The following is a 17,828-nucleotide window of genomic DNA, read 5'->3' on the forward strand; positions in this document are numbered from 1 at the left end:
CAAAACGAAAAGAAGAATTGTTTTTGAAGATACAGCGCGCAAATTGTGCATAGAGTTGAGAACAAACTGGAATTACTGACATTACGCACTTTTACAAAATATCACAATATATTTCCGATTTGTACAACTGAGTACGTGATATCAGCTGCATTGCACATCGCATAATTTATATACGCAGGATTCATCTGGGTCGTGGAAATAATAATAATAATAATAATAATAATAATAATAATAATAATAATAATAATAATAATAATAATAATAATTTTATGTCCCAACAAATCACCGGAATTTTAAATTTTATCCCACGCGAAATATTTTACACGCTGGTAAATTCAGTAACCCGAGACTCCTTCATATACCACCGGACTGAGCCGGGCTCGAGCCCACCAACTTGTGCTCAGAAAGTTAGGGACTGTCTGAGTCACTCAGCCGGCTCAGAAGATGGAATAGAGCGGTTATCTCTACACCTTGGCCGTATTTAACTATGTTTAGAACTCATTTGTACCACTTTTATTTAAACTCGTGAAGACGAAATCACTCATGAACCACTCCTTTTTTATAGACTACTCTCATATGCAGCGCAGCGAATTACGGCGTGTCAGAGGCTCTTGGACTCATGATGGAGCTGCGGTCATGCCGGTATGCTTGTGTTGTGTTAGGTGAAAGTGTTACTTCAGAAAGTCGGCCATTATTTACCGAACGACATGGTATTATCCAACGGAATTTTGTACCCTTGCCCATCTTTGTTAGTTGGAAGGAATTCGTTAACATCCTGTGCTGAACTACTGACCCTGTGAAAGTAGATGTGACAAGGAAAGTGTACTTACATGACATTCCGTAGCTCGCTGCACTTCCTCACTCACCTGCCCATGAATGACTGAACATTCCATATCATATCAGCTGGTTTCACAAAGAAGATAAGGCATTCGCAAACATACATGCGATGTTTGCCGCGAGGGCCTCAGCTCATTCATTCCTCTACTAGTAGGCTGCATGCGTTCATTCATCGCTAGGGACCCAAACAAAAATGAAAATCCACAGCCTGTTTCCAGTCATTCGACTGGGTCACGAATGGAATGAATGAAGCCCCATCTAGCGGGGAGGATAGGAACTGTGCCGGCTGCTGAAGTCTGTCGCACTCCTGAAAATGAAAACCTACAACCTGTTTTCCAGTCATTGACCGGGTCAGGGATGGAATGAATGAAGCAGATATAGGCTGTTAATACGATGGGGTCGCCACTCCCAAAGTGATTTATTAATGAGTGATAGATGCTATGAAATGAGAATGGAGAGTGTTGCTGGAATGAAAGATGACAGGGAAAACCGGAGTACCCGGAGAAAAACCTGTCCCGCCTCCGCCTTGTCCAGCACAAATCTCACATGGAGCGACCGGGATTTGAACCACGGTATCCAGCGGTGAGAGGCCGACGCGCTGCCGTCTGAGCCACGGAGGCTCTCTGTCGCACTCCTCTAGGGCAATATTAATGAATGGCAGATGGAATGAAATATTGGAGTGTGTTGCTGGAATGAAAGATGGCAGGGAAAACCGGAGTACCCAGAGGAAAACCTGTCCTGCCTCTTCTTTGTCCAGCACAAATCTCACATAGAGTGGCCGGGATTTGAACCACGGAACCCAGCGGTGAGAGACCGGTGTGCTGCCACCTGCTCTCCAAAATAATAATAATAATAATAATAATAATAATAATAATAATAATAATAATAATAATAATAATAATACTACTACGTCTAAAGAGCAACATGCGAAGCCACGGAATATCTCGGCGGAAGAGCGAGCAAGAGTCAAAGACTCAAGAATGGCGAGAGTATAAAGAGAAGGGTATCGGTCTGCGTGACAGAAGGAAGATTGTGTAAACGTGACCCACAGGTGGCCGTATCGATAAATAATAATAATAATAATAATAATAATAATAATAATAATAATAATACCGGGCGAGTTGGCCGTGCACGTAGAGGCGCGCGGCTGTGAGCTTGCATCCGGGAGATAGTAGGTTCGAATCCCACTATCGGCAGCCCTGAAAATGGTTTTCCGTGGTTTCCCATTTTCACACCAGGCAAATGCTGGGGCTGTACCTTAATTAAGGCCACGGCCGCTTCCTTCCAACTCCTAAGCCTTTCCTATCCCATCGTCGCCATAAGACCTATCTGTGTCGGTGCGACGTAAAGCCCCTAGCAAATAATAATAATAATAATAATAATAATAATAATAATAATAATAATAATAATAATAATAATAATAATAATAATATTTGCTTTACGTCGCAATAACTACTTTTACTGTTTTCGGAGACGCCGACGTGCCGGAATTTAGTCCTTCAGGAGTTGTTTTACATAGGTACCAGTAAATCTACCGACACGAGGCTGACGTATTTGAGCACCATGAAATATCACCGAGATGAGCCAGGATCGAAAGTGCCGAGTTGGGGTCAGAAGGCCAGCGCCTCAACCGTCTGAGCCACTCAGCCCGGCTATACGAGGCTATTTGCGGGTGATGATGTACTGAATAGAGTAGTAAATAAGTTACAGAACTGCGAGGGACTACAAAACGACCTAGACAATGTTGTGAGATGGACAGCGGACAATTGTATGATGGTAATGTCAGGTTGTAAGGCTCATCAAGATAAAATGTTCACTCAATTTTAATTAATTTGTTGATGGGATGATGGATCACAGTAAGTGCTTTGGTGTTACTATGAGAAAAGCTCTTCACTGGGGTAATCATATAAACGAGGTTGTAAAGAAAGGTTACATATCTCTTCACATGGTTATGAGGGTGTTTAAGGCTCTGGAAAGGCCCAAAGTGAACTGGTAAATATTGGAAGGAAAGCAGCACGATCTGTTCTGGGCGTTTTACGAGACAAGAGTAGTGTCACAAAAATTTTCAAATTTGGAGCTAGGAAGACTTGGGAGAAAGGAGACGAGCTGCTCGAATAAGCGGTATATTTCGAGCTGTCAGAGGAGAGATGGCGTAGAATTACAGTAGTAGACAAATAATCTTGAGTGGAGCTTTTAAAAGTAGGAAAGATAATGATATGAAAATAAAACTGGAATTCAAAGAAAACAATATGGGACAAACATTGAGTTATAGGAAGCGGAATTAAGGACTGGAGTAATTCACCAAGGGAAATGTTCCAAGTTCTTTCAAATCATTTGACAAAATGTTAAGTGAAGAATTGATAGGGAATCTTCCACCTGGCCAGCAGCCGTAAAGGTGGATCAATGATGCTTGATTGATTGATTGATTGATTGATTGATTGATTGATTGACAGAGCAAAGTAGGCATAAATAAACAATTTCTCTCCACGTACACCATGTGATCTTTGTGTAAATAAAAACAAATGGAAACCGACGCTCTGCCTGTACATATTTGTGGTAACAAAAATACATTATCATTGCTATAAAATATATTTGCCACGAAAATTAACAGGCAGGCCTACTTGCAAGAGTACCTGCATACCAGAAAATTCACCGTCACTTGCATGATTAGAATCCTCCCCTAAATTAATTTAAAAAGTTCGCCACACTCAATGTCCAAAATACTTCTCACACGCGGTCTCTTTTCAACTGTTGTGGTAAAGTGCCGTGTGGTGTGTACTTCTTTTCGCACACTGTAAACACTTGAAAAGGACTCATCGTTCATCCCGGATGTTAATTTTGCGATATCATAAATTATACGGAAGAGAATACGCTTCCATGAATTTATTAAATACATTTACCGCAATAGTCTTCTCTCCACTTTCCTAAGGTTTCCCTGTCTTATGGTTGCAGCGAAGTGAATCAAGGTCGTGCACTCGTGCGTGCAGTGTGCAGCTAGGAGATAAACAGATGATTTCCGCAGGGAGATATTGGATGGTTTTTTTTAAATTTGCTTTACGTAGCACCCACACAGATAGATCTTATGGTGACGATGGGATAGGAAATGCCTAGGAATGGAAAGGAAGCGGCCGTGGCCCTAGCCAAGGTACCGTACAGCCACAGCATTTGCCTGGTGTAAAAATGAGAAATCACGGAAAAGCATGTTCAGGGCTGCCGACAGTGAGGTTCGAACCCACCATCTCCCGGATGCAAGTTCATAGCTGCGCGCTACTAACCGCACGGCCAACTCGCCCGGTTGATCAGAAGCGGCAAGCCGCTTTCGCATTCAATACTTCAAACTTTCAGGAACAGCTCGTTACAATCGCATTTTAAAATTTAGAAATGGACTATTTACTGTGCGGACGGACGAAGAAGGAAGTGTGAAGTGGCTCACACTGCAGAACTTCTTGGGCAAAATAATGAACACAGTATTGTAGGCAGTTACAATGCATTTTGTGGCGTTTCGAGTAAGTTTCGTAATTATAAAGCATTTTGAGTAACTTTCGCATTTTTAGTAAATTCCGCACTTTATTCCGTTTTGAATAAATTTCGCATTTTATCACGCTTTGAGTAAGTTTCGTAATTATACGGGATCGCATATTGAATAGCTTTTTTCGCCTTTTGAGTAAATTTCGCAATTATATCGCATTTTGAGTAAATTTCGCGATTATATCGCATTTTGAGTAAATTTCGCGATTATATTTCATTTTGAAAAAATTTCGCAATTATATCGCATTTTGAGTAAATTTCGCTATTCTATTTCATTTTGAGTAAATTTCGCAATTATATCGCATTTTGAGTAAATTTCGCAAGTATATCGCATTTTGAGTAAATTTCGCAATTATATTTCAGTTTGAGCAAATTTCGCGAGTATATCTCACTTTGAACAAATTTCACGTTTTGAGAAATCTCGCATTTTATCGCATTTTAAGTGCATTTCACAATTACGTCGCATTTTCAATTTATCGCGCTTTCAGAACACATTAAAAAGTAGTTTAGATGCCGTAAAGTACAAAAGGAAAAACCTGCAAAAACATTTCGCGTGATATCGGTATTGCCCCTAACCAGAAACGCAGAGAACGTATTCTTCTGTTGTCACTAGAATAAAGAGGCTTTGTAGGGCATCTTCCTTCAAAGTAGTGGCTATCAAAGGCGAAAGATGTAAAAATGTCACCGCCTTCAAAACTTGAATCCATTACGATTGTGGCTTCACAAGAAAATCATATTCTTATTTAGTGAAGATTGCAGTGCTGGTTTTTAAAGACCGCACCATTTTCAGATATTTTCCCTTCAGTTAATAAATGAAGATCTTAGTGGTAGCCTTCTGCCTCTCTCTCTCCCTTTCTCACACACAGTTCCGTAATTAAGATACTTGGTGCCCTGACGATGGCACAGGAGTGGGAAGGAACCGACCGTGGCCTTAATTAAGGTGCATCAGTAGCATTTGCCTGGTTTGAAAATGGGAAACCACGGAAAACCATTTTTTTTCTGGTGTTTCAACGTCGCACTAATACATCGAATGTTTCCGGCGACGGATGGGTGGGAAACAGCTAGGAGTGGGAAGGTGGCTGCCGGGATCTTAATTAAAGTACAGTCCGAATATTTGCCTGGTGTAAAATGGGAAACCACGTAAAACCACCTTCAAGGCTGCCGACGGTGGTATTCGAACCCACCAATTCCCGAATGCCAACTCACAGCTAAGCCACCATCGCCAACTCGCTCGGTCATTTAAGGATTAAAAGAGTTCATTACTGATCTGCAAAATCATAATTTGTGTCCGGCTTCATGGCTAAATCGTTAGCGTGCTTGCCTTTGGTCACAGGGGACCCGGGTTCGATTCCCGGAAGGGTAGGGAGTTTGAACCATAATTGGTTAAATTCGCTGGCAAGGAGGCTGGGTGAATGTGTCGTCTTCATCATCATTTAATCCTCATTACGACGCACAGGCCGCCCACGGGCGCCAAATCAAAAGACCTGCATCTGGCGAGCCAAACTTGTCCTCCGACACTCTTCTTCTTCCTCCTCCGCTTTTCCCACATCTGTGGGGCCGCGGGTGTAAACTGCGTCGCACATGTGGATTTGGTCATGTTTTATGGCCGGTTGCCCTTCCTGACGCCAGCCCTACATGGAGGGATGTGATCACTATTGCGTGTTTCTGTGGTGGTTGGTAGTGTAGTGTGTTATGTGAATATGAAGAGGGAAGTTTTGGGACAAACACAAACACCCAGTCCCCGGCCCAGAAGTATTAATCAGACGCAATTAAAATCCACGCCCCTGTGAACCGAAGGCCTCAACGCTGACCATTCAGCCAATGAGTCGGACAACCTGTCCTCGGACACTCCCGGTACTAAAAGCCATAGGGCATTCCATTCCATCACCATTTGTAAGGTTAGATAATGAAGTGGTCCGCCTCTGTGGTGTAGTGGTTAGTGTGATTAGCTGCCACCCCCAGAGGCCCGGGTTCGATTCCCGGCTCTGCCACGAAATTTGAAAAGTGGTACGAGGGCTGAAACGGGGTCCACTAAGTTTCGGGAGGTAAACTGAGTAGAGATGGGTTCTGTTCGCACCTCAGCCATGCTGGAAGTGGTTTTCCGTGGGTTCCCACTTCTCCTCCAGGCAAATGCCGGGATGGTACCTAACTTAAGGCCACGGCCGCTTCCTTCCCACTTCTTTGTCTATCCCTTCCAATATTCCCATCCCCCCACAAGGCCCCTGTTCAGCATAGCAGGTGAGGCTGCCTGGGCGAGGTACTGGCCATCCTCCACAGATGTATCCCCCGACCCAGAGTCTGAAGCTCCAGGACACTGCCCTTGAGGCGGTAGAGGTGGGATCCCTTGCTGAGTCCGACCCTGGAGTGTAAACAGATTAAGAGGAAGACGAAGAAGATGATAATGAAGTGATTTGGAATGATCTTCTGTGATCTATGTGCGAGCAGTATATAAACAGTGTTGACACTTGTATGGACGTCATCACGTAGACTACATGTGTCCAGTCGGTACGTTCTGGGAGGGACGCGCAACCCCAGTCATAAACAGCGCTACTAGGGTAAAATACACTCAAACTTCTATTTCTACGCAATGTTGGGACAGGCCACCTCTCAATCTGTCTTTTCATATCCTAACAACACACAATATTCCATGAATTTTCCCAGTACGCCGTCCTATCTTCTCTTATCTTAATCTGCTTACCCTCCAGGGTTGGTTTTTCCCTCGGACTCAGCGAGGGATCCCACCTCTACCGCCTCAAGGGCAGTGTCCTGGAGCTTGAGACTTTGGGCCTGGGATACAACTGGGGAGGATGACCAGTACCTTGCCCAGACGGCGTCACCTGCTATGCTGAACAGGGGCCTTGTGAGGGTATGGGAAGATTGGAAGGGATAGACAAGGAAGAGGGAAGGAAGCGGCCGTGGCCTTAAGTTAGGTACCACCCCGGCATTTGCTTGGAGGATAAGTGAGAAACCACGGAAATCCACGTCCAGGATGGCTGAGGTGGGAATCGAACCCACCTCTACTCAGTTGAGCTCCCGAGGCTGAGTGGACCCCGTTCCAGCCCTCGTACCACTTTTCAAATTTTCCTGGCAGAGCTGGGGATCGAACCCGCGCCTCCGGGGTGGCAGCTAATCACACTAACCACTACACTACAGAGGCGGACACGCCGTCGTAAATTTATTAAATATCGCAGAAATTCTCATAAATATTTATAAATATCCCCAGTGCCTTCCATAAATATCGAAATATTCAGGATAAATAATTCCTTGCATACTACGGGAAATATTTTTGGAATATTCCAGGATTGTTTAAACATTTCTGGAATGTTGGAAAATTTTTATTTAAGTAATTTTAAGAATACATTTAAATTTTGCAAGTTGCCTTACGTCGCACCGACACAGATATGTCTTATGATGACGATGGCACAGGAAAGAGCTAGGAGTGGGAAGGAAGCGGCCGTGGCCTTAATTAAGGAATAGCCCCAGCATTTGCCTGGTGTGAAAATGGGAAACCACGGAAAACCATCTTCAAGACTGCCGACAGTGGGGTTCGAACCCATTATCTCCCGAATACTGGATACTGGCCGCACTTAAGCGACTGCAGCTATCGAGTTCGGTGAATGTATTTAAAGAGAAGAACTGTAGTTTCGTTGAATTCACCTTATGTCCTGCTAGTTGAAAGTCCTGTGCCCTCACAGCTGAAGGTGTCCAGCTTCATGGTTATATAGTTTGTGTGCTGGCCTTTGATTCAAGGGGTCCTGCGTTCGATTCTGGTCATGTCGGGGATTTTAATTCCTCTGCTTCGGGGACATTAGAATTCATCATTCTCAGAGGCATGCAGGTGCACTATAGGCGTCAATTCGAAAGACCTGCAACAGGTCTCTCCGGAGGCCATACGTTATTATTATTACATCTGAAGGCATCAGAAATACTTTTTCTTAATAATATGGTATTGATAATTAATGATTGTATATCAAGAACTAAGTCCCTTTTAACTGACTTTTCAAAATTCTAGTACGATGATGATTAAACAATGTTTCAAATTATTTAAGAGTTATATAACTAAATGGACCCACTGCACAAGTTAAAACAGAGGACTGTGGAGGAGTTTAGTTAATTCACATAAGCTTGCAGACTGAATGTTGAAAAGCATAACAGTCTATAATGAAGATGTATATAACCACTCTAAGTATCCAGAAAGAAACCATAATTTAATATGACCGACTGCGAAGCGTGGATACTGTAATGATTTTTTAATTTATTTTAAAAATGCAGTAACTATGCAATTTCAATTTAAAATAAATACAATAACATTCAGATAGTATTCCTTTGTAGAACAGCAATGATAATTCATACATTTTAGCAGACATTGCGCGCCAGTATATGAATCCTGCACTGCGTTGTTGTTGACACAATATAATATCACACTCAGTTTTGACTCATCTTTTTTAAATGTAGTTTACCTACCAGTTTTCAGGTTCCTAACAGGAAAAGTAGGAAGTTTGAGCACCTCCCGGAGCAAGTTGTTATCTGGAGCGCTAGGGAGAGTCACACGACATCATCTACTCGCAAACAGCTTACCTGAAACATAAAGAGAGGACATTAATTAGATCTGTGAAACTATGGTGATAACCTGGTGGTTTCATTTCCTAGTTGGCCATACATCGAGGCGGCTATCAGGAAGAATTAGACAAAACTCAGAGTAGAACACAAACCACACCAAGACTTGTCTTACATGTATAGTCACCCAAATAGCCAGACCAAAGAGATAAGATGGTACTGTTGTATAACATGTTAGCCGGTCTCATGGCGACTTACTGGAACTAACTGGCAACGGAACTTTCCAAAGTTGAAATCTAAATTGAGAAAATCGACAGGATCAGATTTATAACAACTACCGCGGTCATCCCCTGATCGGAGACAACTATACATTACGGGAGTTGTGGGAAAACTGCCGCCCTGACCTACAGTGGATCACGGTGAGAACGTCCCGCATACATTACAAATACATAGGTACTGTGGGAGAGTACAATATACATCTACATGTTATGAGCCCGACACTCAAAATTTAAATTTCAACAAATAACAAAATGTTCAAAACTTCTGTAAGCACTGCAAATAGCTTGCTGCGATGCGAGATCTACCACTCATAATTCTGTGGATGCACAGGTCAAAGTTGGTAGCAACCCTTAATGGCTCCATCACGTAAGGGTGTGTGACGTGACTTGAGGCTCTGCAGTTCGAGAGCGGGAAGGTCTTCTAAAACTGGTAGTTGACAATTCGTGCAGATCTTTTTGCAGTCACTAATTAGAACATTTGTTCTTCTTAAATCAAGTGGCATTAGGTTATACCTGACAGAACTTGGACTCAGTAAAGGGGAATGGATTGGATGGTGCCAGGTATTTAACGCATACCAGCATTTAGCTGGGCGTTGACGAGTTGTGTGTAGGAACTATTCCTCCACACTGGTGCACAGTACTCAGCACAAGAGACAACCAGTACCGAAGTAGAAGCTCGTAAAGTACTTGCAGTACTAAAACATCTGCAAAGTGAATCGAATATTTGACTAAACTTTTGAGAAAATACAGAGAACTGTGCGAAGAGTAGAGTAAGTAAAATGTACGCATTTTCGTATTTTTTTATCTGCTCGGTAAGTTATCAAGTGATAATACATGAAAAGAATTTTCACCTTCAAGTAAACATCCTACTTTGTATGTAATGATAAACTTTACTGATTTACGCCCTTTAAAAGATACAAATCTGGGAAGATTTAACTGGAATTAAATGAATTTGTTTTTTTGAATTCCATATGATAATTATTTTAAGTAATACATAACTTACTATTCAGCCTCACATTTTAGTACTTAGAAACATATTTTTCTTCAGTCAGAGTCTTTCTGAAAAAAAAAACACGCCTCAGTAAGATTTATGTTCAGCACACAAAAAATGATACTTTGATATCACTGTTGCTTCTTACTGTATAGAAAATTAGACAACTAAAATAATATCATTAACATAAATATTTTTATCCAAAGCGCTCTTTTCCAGTGTTCTTATTCTGTGTCATTTTCATGTTCGGTTGGCCAAGACAGGTTTCTGTGTAGAAGTCGTTGTGCTTGTAAGGAATGTAGGTCTGGATTTTCATCATGTCTTGTATCTTGGGTTTTAAATGTGAACTTTACCAGTTAGGTATACCGGTGATGATGAATAAAGTTTGTTTCATGACACGGTTTACTGTAGGATATCCCTTGATGTAACATTTTCATCGATGGGGGCAAATAAATGTCAAAAGATAGTGATTAAGTAGTTAACTCTTTCGTTTCTGGGTTTCTGTTTGTCTCTTCACAGACAAAGTCAATGAGATACGCCCGTTTAAAAATATTCGATTCAAATACTTTACAGTCTTCTGGTTTGGGAATGGATTTCTCATGTGCTGAGTACTGAGCACCAGAGTGAATTTTCCACTAGATAACCATCCTTATCATGAATGAGAAGAGTGGAGGCAATGCCAGACTCTGTTAGAGGAACGATGCTCCAAAGTTTATATCCCCTGGTCCCTCTTTCATTTACTTCTCACGGCAGGAAGTGGATCTCGAGGGCCTCCAGCAATAGGAAGATGGGCGGTGCTGAGTAACGACATTCGAAGCACGACCAATGCGGCAATATGCTATGAAACGTTCATCTCATAGGGTCAATCGCGCTGCAACAGCACTTTCTGGTCCAGTGAGGAAAGTAATGGCAAGTATTCTTTTACAAGTTGCTATACGTCGTACGGCGACGATGGGATAGGAAAGGCCTGGGAGTGGGAAGGAAGCGACCGTGGCCTTAATTACGGTACATCCCAGCATTTGCCTGGTATGAGTATGGGAAATCACGGAAAATAATTTCTGGGCTGCCGACAGCAGGGTTCAAACCCACCATCTCCCGAATGCAAGCTGATAGCACAGCCATTTGCTCGCTCAATGGCAAACTACTGTACCTCATTACACGCCTCATTATGTCAGCGTCGTTGCTTTTCTTACTTTCCTATAACTGCATAAACTCTGGTGGTGCTGTTAGAGGATTCAACCAGCCTGTGGGTTGAAGACTTATAGGTACCAGAACTGAAACTCTGTTCTGTTTGTTCTCCTCCGGGAAAGGAGCAGCCAGTTTCTGGTTCTCATTTGTCGCAGTAACCTTATCGTCTGATACGGAGAGCCTTATGAACTCCAGAGACTCCTCTGACTGCCCACTGGGCATTTGAGTGAAGCCTGATGCAGAGGGAGCTTCATATGACTAAGTGGTCCGAAAATTAGGCCGGGGCACGCTCTTGAATGACCAGCTGTTGTGTTTCATGGCTTGAGACGAAACTGGAATTACAAGCAGCCCACTAGCACCGCCTACAGTTCCCAAGAGAAAGTCTTCACAGCGTCCAGGTGACAACACACTTGTTCCCTAGCCGACACGTGTTCTTGGATTGCTTAGAATATTCCAACCCTAGAAAATACTCTGCAGTTACATTACACTTATTATGAATTTTTCCAGATAATATCATTGATATTGATAATGAGGTCTTGTTATTCTTCATTTTTATCAAGAGGTGTGCATTAGTAGTAACATGAACATCACGCGTCCCACACATGAGTTACTTTACGGAACTCTCAGAGGCAGGCACATATTTAGAAACTTGTTTTGGGACGGAGGGGATGTCTACGATCACTTGTCGACGAGTTGACATTTTGTCTAAATTTTGTGGATTCAAGCCACCTGCGCTTCTGTCTCTCAGACTTTTACCGGGCGAGTTGGCCGTGCGCGTAGAGGCGCGTGGCTGTGAGCTTGCATCCGGGAGATAGTAGGTTCGAATCCCACTGTCGGCAGCCCTGAAGATGGTTTTCCGTGGTTTCCCATTTTCACACCAGGCAAATGCTGGGGCTGTACCTTAATTAAGGCCACGGCCGCTTCCTTCCAACTCCTAGGCCTTTCCTATCTCATCGTCGCCATAAGACCTATCTTTATCTGTGCGACGTAAAGCCCATAGCAACAACAACATTCTTTTATACTCTCGTCAAAGATCCGTCTCTTTTTCCCGCTCTTTGACTGAGATGTTTCAATCATTAATCAATCAACACCTGATCTGCATTTAAGGGCAGGTGGCAGATTCCCTACCTGTTCTTTACCTAGCCTTTTCTCAAATAATTGCAAAGAATTTGGAAATTTATTGAATATTTACCTTGGAAAATTATTCCAACCCTCAAATCCTCTTCCTATAAACGAATATTTGCCCCAGTTTGTTCCCTTGAATTCCATTTCATATTGTGATTTTTCCTAGTTTTTAAAACACCACTGAATTCGTGGCTTGGCAACTTGTGCATCCCTCATTCCGGCAGTTTTCTCCCTAAAGACACAGTCTCTTTGTGTACCACTCTCGGTAACAGAGACTGAGTTTCACACATTTCTTGCAGTGTCTTTAATCTTAATGTGGCTGAAGACCAGTCTTCTTTTCCTCACACTACTTGTTATTTTATCGACTCTTTGAGAGAGAGCTCCTGATCTGGTCTCATGCGGTAGGTGAGTCGCTTCTCTAACAACTTCACTGGAGTGATTTTTTTCCTTCGCCTTTTATCAACGCATTGTAGAACATATGTTCATTGAGATTTTTTATTTTTTATTTTCATGCTAGGAAGCAACCCCTGCTGTTTGTTAAAAGTTTGCATACACTCTATCTATGGAACAATCACCACTGGTTCGAAGACTGGGCATTGCAAGTAGAGTCCAGATGTTTAGGTATTATAGCTAAGAACACAAACACAGTGAAGCGAATGACAAGTATGGCCTAGCTCGGACGATTTGCATTGAGATTAGGGGCCCGGACTATTATAACTCCTAGTATTTATGTTACTATCACTACATTACGGAAGAGCGGGCTAGTCTACTCTTCTTCCTAACCAACACTAACACTAACTCGCAAAGAACATAAGATCAAACGCACAGAAAACTCGAGGAAGTAGCGCTAAGGAATCACAGTGTTATCGGTGTTAAAAATCACTGCGAAGTCACTCCAAATCGACTAAGCAGCCTCTGATTATACGGGGCTAAGTTCCCAGTGGAGTCCAGCAATTCTCAGTGAGCCAGAAACTACTCGGATGTGTAGTTTCATGAAATCACTCGGATTTTCAGCTCTAAAAGTGGGGGCCATTAAAACGCGGCACGCGACAGAGTGTGCGCGACAGACAGGCGCCCCGCTCTCCCTCGTCGTCTGCCTGTCTCACGCTACAACAATTTTGGAGCTAGTGGCAGCTGAATGACCACGCGTCGTCTGGCGGAGGAGGGCAAAAATTCTACTTGGCAAATTTCCGTTTAGAATAGTTCTCTTTCCATTCTATATTTTATTTCGGGTGCACTGGAACTGACCGAAATACTGTTAACGTCGCACACGAACTGAGCGAATTCCACCTGCCCCACATAAACTTAAACACTGGAATTGAGCGACTTGCTGACCACGTGACCTAACCTAACCTAGACTCACCAAATTTCGCTCCGTTCGAATGTTTGCTAGGGAAGGCATTTTCTGGTCAGTAGCTCAGTTGGAGTGTTTGGGTTTATCGGAGGCAGGTAGAATTCACTCAGTTCGTGTGCGCCGTTTGTTTCTGATTCTTGAAAGAACATCATCAGATTTATTATATCACACATTTTTTAATTTCTGAAAAAAGTTTAGGAATGCAAGAATATTTTTGTTTAAATTTTGTTTATACCCTTTATTACTTGAAAGTTAGAACTTATCTAAATGAAGTTCTCCAGCAGTACGTTCTCCGTCCTGACTAGTATAACAAATAAATGTGCAATTCAAAGTAGCCGTTGACATCAACGGAACATTACGTAACGGAAAGTGATATATTAGGCAGCTAGACTCACGCTACTGACAGAGCATGATACCACTTCGCACTCTTTGTTAGACCAGCAAGGAAAGAGGACGCACTACCGAAGCACTTCATTATGATGAGTTATAACTAAGCAACATTCAAATATCAAAGGATATAAACAGAATTTAAACAAATGTTTCTACACATCTAAACAATTTTCATCAATTAAAAAGACGTGATTTGATATAATCTGATGATATTCTTTGAAGAACGAAACATGTCATTATTTGTTTAATAGTGTGTCTTTTTACAGGTATGTTTTAGTGTTGTATGTATGTATGTTTGTTCAGTCTTCAGCCCTTAGGCTGGTTGGATCCTCAACAGCTCCACCATCAGCTGTCACAGATGGCCTAGGCATCACTGAAGAGGCGTACTAGGGAAATGAGGAGTGAGGTAGTTTCCCGTTGCTTTCCTCACCGAGCCAGAAGTTGCTATTACATATCAGTCTGTCAAGCCCACTGAAATGCATGCACCAACCGACCCTATGAGCAACATTTTCACACGATTCATAGCAGGGACTGGCTGCATAAGGATTGGCATTACTAGCATCGCTCATACCTCAGTCACTTTCATACTGTCAAAGCCAAGTATAAGACAGAGGTTTTAGTGTTATATGTGTTATAATTAGTGCTAGACTGACTGAAAACTTTGAAGTTGCATGTGTAAAGAGTCACCCATGAGCGCTAGAAAAGTGGAGTTTCTCTCGTAATACATGAAATTGAGTGGATTTGAGTGTGAAATATCTTTACGAACAAGAAGAACGTTCGCCTATTAAAGGTTAAACTCGTGGTCGAGCCACAGTACACAGATTGTCAGTACAAAGTTTCTCATTCGCTCGGTAACCGAAGTGAGCCGTATTCCTCGAGTTTTTTGTTGGCAAGAGTTTTAATTAGTTCTCGACAGGTGTGTCCGATAAAGTCTCTCTGTTTTACTTCTCCTTCCTCTGATCCCGTTACTTGATTCCTGAATACCATGAAAATGAATTCTTCCTCTCCGAGAGATGAACTTCCTACAGGATGTAAACAAGATCTTAAACGTGCAGCAGGTGGATACGAACATATATTTCTTCTTATATCCCGTGTATTAACATTTAATCGCCTGTCAGGAAGGTTTTGGAACGTTAGAATATGGGCCTTCTGAACCCATCTAGGCAAGTTCGATCCTAGCTTAGTCCGGTGGTATTTGAAGGTGCTCAAATTCTTCAGTCTCGTGTCGGCTAGCGCGTAAAATAACTCCTGCGGGACTAATTTCCGGCACCTCGGCGTCTCCAGAAACCGTAAAGATAGTTAGTGGGACGTAAAGCCAATAACATTATTTATTATTATTAATTTTTCCATAATTTGTTAGTAAGAGTTTAGGTGAATTTCCAATGTTAGTCATAAATTTGGTCGTCTGAAAAGGTATGGTCCAACTTTATCTTCAATTTCTTTCGAAAGTTTCACTTGGATAAGTACGTTCTTCTTCTTCTTCTTCTTCTTCCGTTTCGGCCAGCTATAGACCATGCTATTTCAACCGTGTTCTGTTGCCAGAGGTAACACGATGTGATTATTATTATTTCTTTTTTCTTTCTTTCTTACGGTCTTCTAGCGAGCACGTGGCAATTTCAATGCCTCATCCCTTCAGTACTCCTTCATCTGCTCACTACGTCTCCTTTTTCTCTCCTAAAGGCCGATGACTTTCGATGTTAGGCTTTTAAAACAACACGCATTTCCTCTCCCCGAACCATTTTGATCCTGTTTTCTTTTCCACCCGACCTTGGAATACTTCCATTTTTAACATTTCCTTTCTAAAAATCTCTCTCTATGTTTCTGATTCTTCTCCTATATTGTTTCTCTCCAAATCTTTCTTGACTTCATGAATCCAGGTTGTTGTTGACTGTTCCAAAGATATTTGAAGATCTGTAGTTAACCTGTTGCCATTCATTCTGTGTAAATGTCCAAAAAGTTATCGATCGCCCCTTCCGCATTCTGTCCGTCATGTTTTCCATGTTCCGGTATATTTCATCATCACTTCTTGATTTCCAGAGTTCTGTAGTTCTTAGTGGACCGAGTATTTTCCGTATAATTTTTCTTTCTAGAACTTCTAATTTATTCAACTTGTAATTCAGTACTAAATATTCACTCGCGTATAGGAATTTCGGGTTCACTGCTGTGTTGTCGCCTTTATTATTATTATTATTATTATTATTATTATTATTATTATTATTATTATTATTATTTCTCTCTCTTCTATAATAAAAATTGATGGTCATACTGAAGAAGAATGGAGTAGACTGGAAAGAAAGAATGCTAATTAAGAACCTTTACATAAACCAAACTGTCCAAATTAGAATAGGACTTGATCTGTCAGAAGGGAGCATAATTAGCAGAGGGGTAAGGCAAGGCTGTTGTCTTTCACCAACCTGGAGGAATCAATTGCAAATTGCTTTCAAGGAAAACAAGGTGTGGCAGTTGGAGGAAAAATAATTGAATGCATTCGATTTGCAGATGACATGACGGTTCTAGCAGAAACTGAGAAAATGATGAATGCTATGTTGGAAAAATTGAACAGCTCCTGTAAGAAGTAAGGCATGAAAACTAATAGGAAAAAGAGCAAGGCAATGACCATGGGGTCAAAGAAGGACTCAACAGCTAAAATAATACTTTCGGGGGAGGAGATCGAACAAGTGTCTAAATTAAAATATTCGGGAAGCATGATCAGAAGTGACCTTGACTGCTTGGATGAAGTAAAAATGAAATGGCGTATGGCTTTTAGTGCCGGGAGTGTCCGAGGACATGTTCGGCTCGCCAGATGCAGGTCTTTTGATTTGACACCCGTAGGTGACCTGCGCGTCGTGATGAGGATGAAATGATGATGAAGACGACACATACACCCAGCCCCCATGCCAGCGAAATTAACCAATTAAAGTTAAAATTCCCGACCCTGCCGGGAATCGAACCCGGGACCTCTGTGACCAAAGGCCAGCACGCTAACCATTTAGCCATGGAGCCGGACTTGGATGAAATGAAGACTAGAATTGCAATGGCCAAGGAAGCATTTATGAAACAAAAGACACTGTTGAGTGGGCCTCTAAATCAGGACCTTAAGAAGAGGTTAGTGAAGTGCTTTGTGTGGAGAGTGGCGCTTTATGGGGCTGAGACTTGGACGTTGAGAAAAGAGGAAGAAAGTAGACTAGAAGCATTTGGAATGCGGATATGGCGGAAGAAGGGAGAAATCAGGTGGCAGGAAAGAGTAAGGAATGAGGAAGTATTAAAAAGAGTGGGTGAAGGAAGGAGAACGATATTGGAATGCATTCAAAGACAGAAGAAAAATTGGTTAGGCCACTGCTTGCGACGAAATTGTTCAATAACTGAAGCATTGGAAGGGAAGATACAAGGGAAACTGAAGAGAGGAAGGAAGAGGTCAGTTAGTGGACAGTGTAAAGGTGAATGTAAGCTATTGAAAGACAAAGATAATAACTGAAGACAGATTATTATTATTATTATTATTATTATCATTATTATTATTATTATTACATTATCATTATAGACTCTTTGCCTTTCAGCGTTCAGTCTGCAAGCCGCTGTG

The 17,828-nt window shown here is 41.9% G+C and overlaps 2 protein-coding genes across 5 annotated transcripts in view; one reads left to right on the forward strand and one right to left on the reverse strand.

Moving 5' to 3' along the window:
* The window catches only part of LOC136872067 (leucine-rich repeat-containing protein 15), a 444,903-nt gene that overhangs the window by 229,242 nt on the left and 197,833 nt on the right, over positions 1–17,828 (reverse strand). Inside the window, exon 1 of one of the 3 annotated variants that reach the window (XM_067145929.2) lies at positions 831–872. The exons of the other annotated variants lie outside the window; for them this stretch is intronic. The gene's annotated coding sequence lies outside the window, so the exon portion shown is untranslated. Of the gene's footprint in view, positions 1–830; positions 873–17,828 lie in introns of those variants that run through there. 3 annotated transcript variants of the gene reach the window in all.
* LOC136872069 (lysozyme) overlaps positions 1–17,828 on the forward strand; it is a 170,659-nt gene that overhangs the window by 118,483 nt on the left and 34,348 nt on the right. The gene's annotated exons all lie outside the window — the stretch shown is intronic.

The sequence above is a fragment of the Anabrus simplex genome, chromosome 4 (assembly GCF_040414725.1).
Source record: "Anabrus simplex isolate iqAnaSimp1 chromosome 4, ASM4041472v1, whole genome shotgun sequence".
Taxonomy (NCBI): Eukaryota; Metazoa; Arthropoda; class Insecta; order Orthoptera; family Tettigoniidae; genus Anabrus; species Anabrus simplex.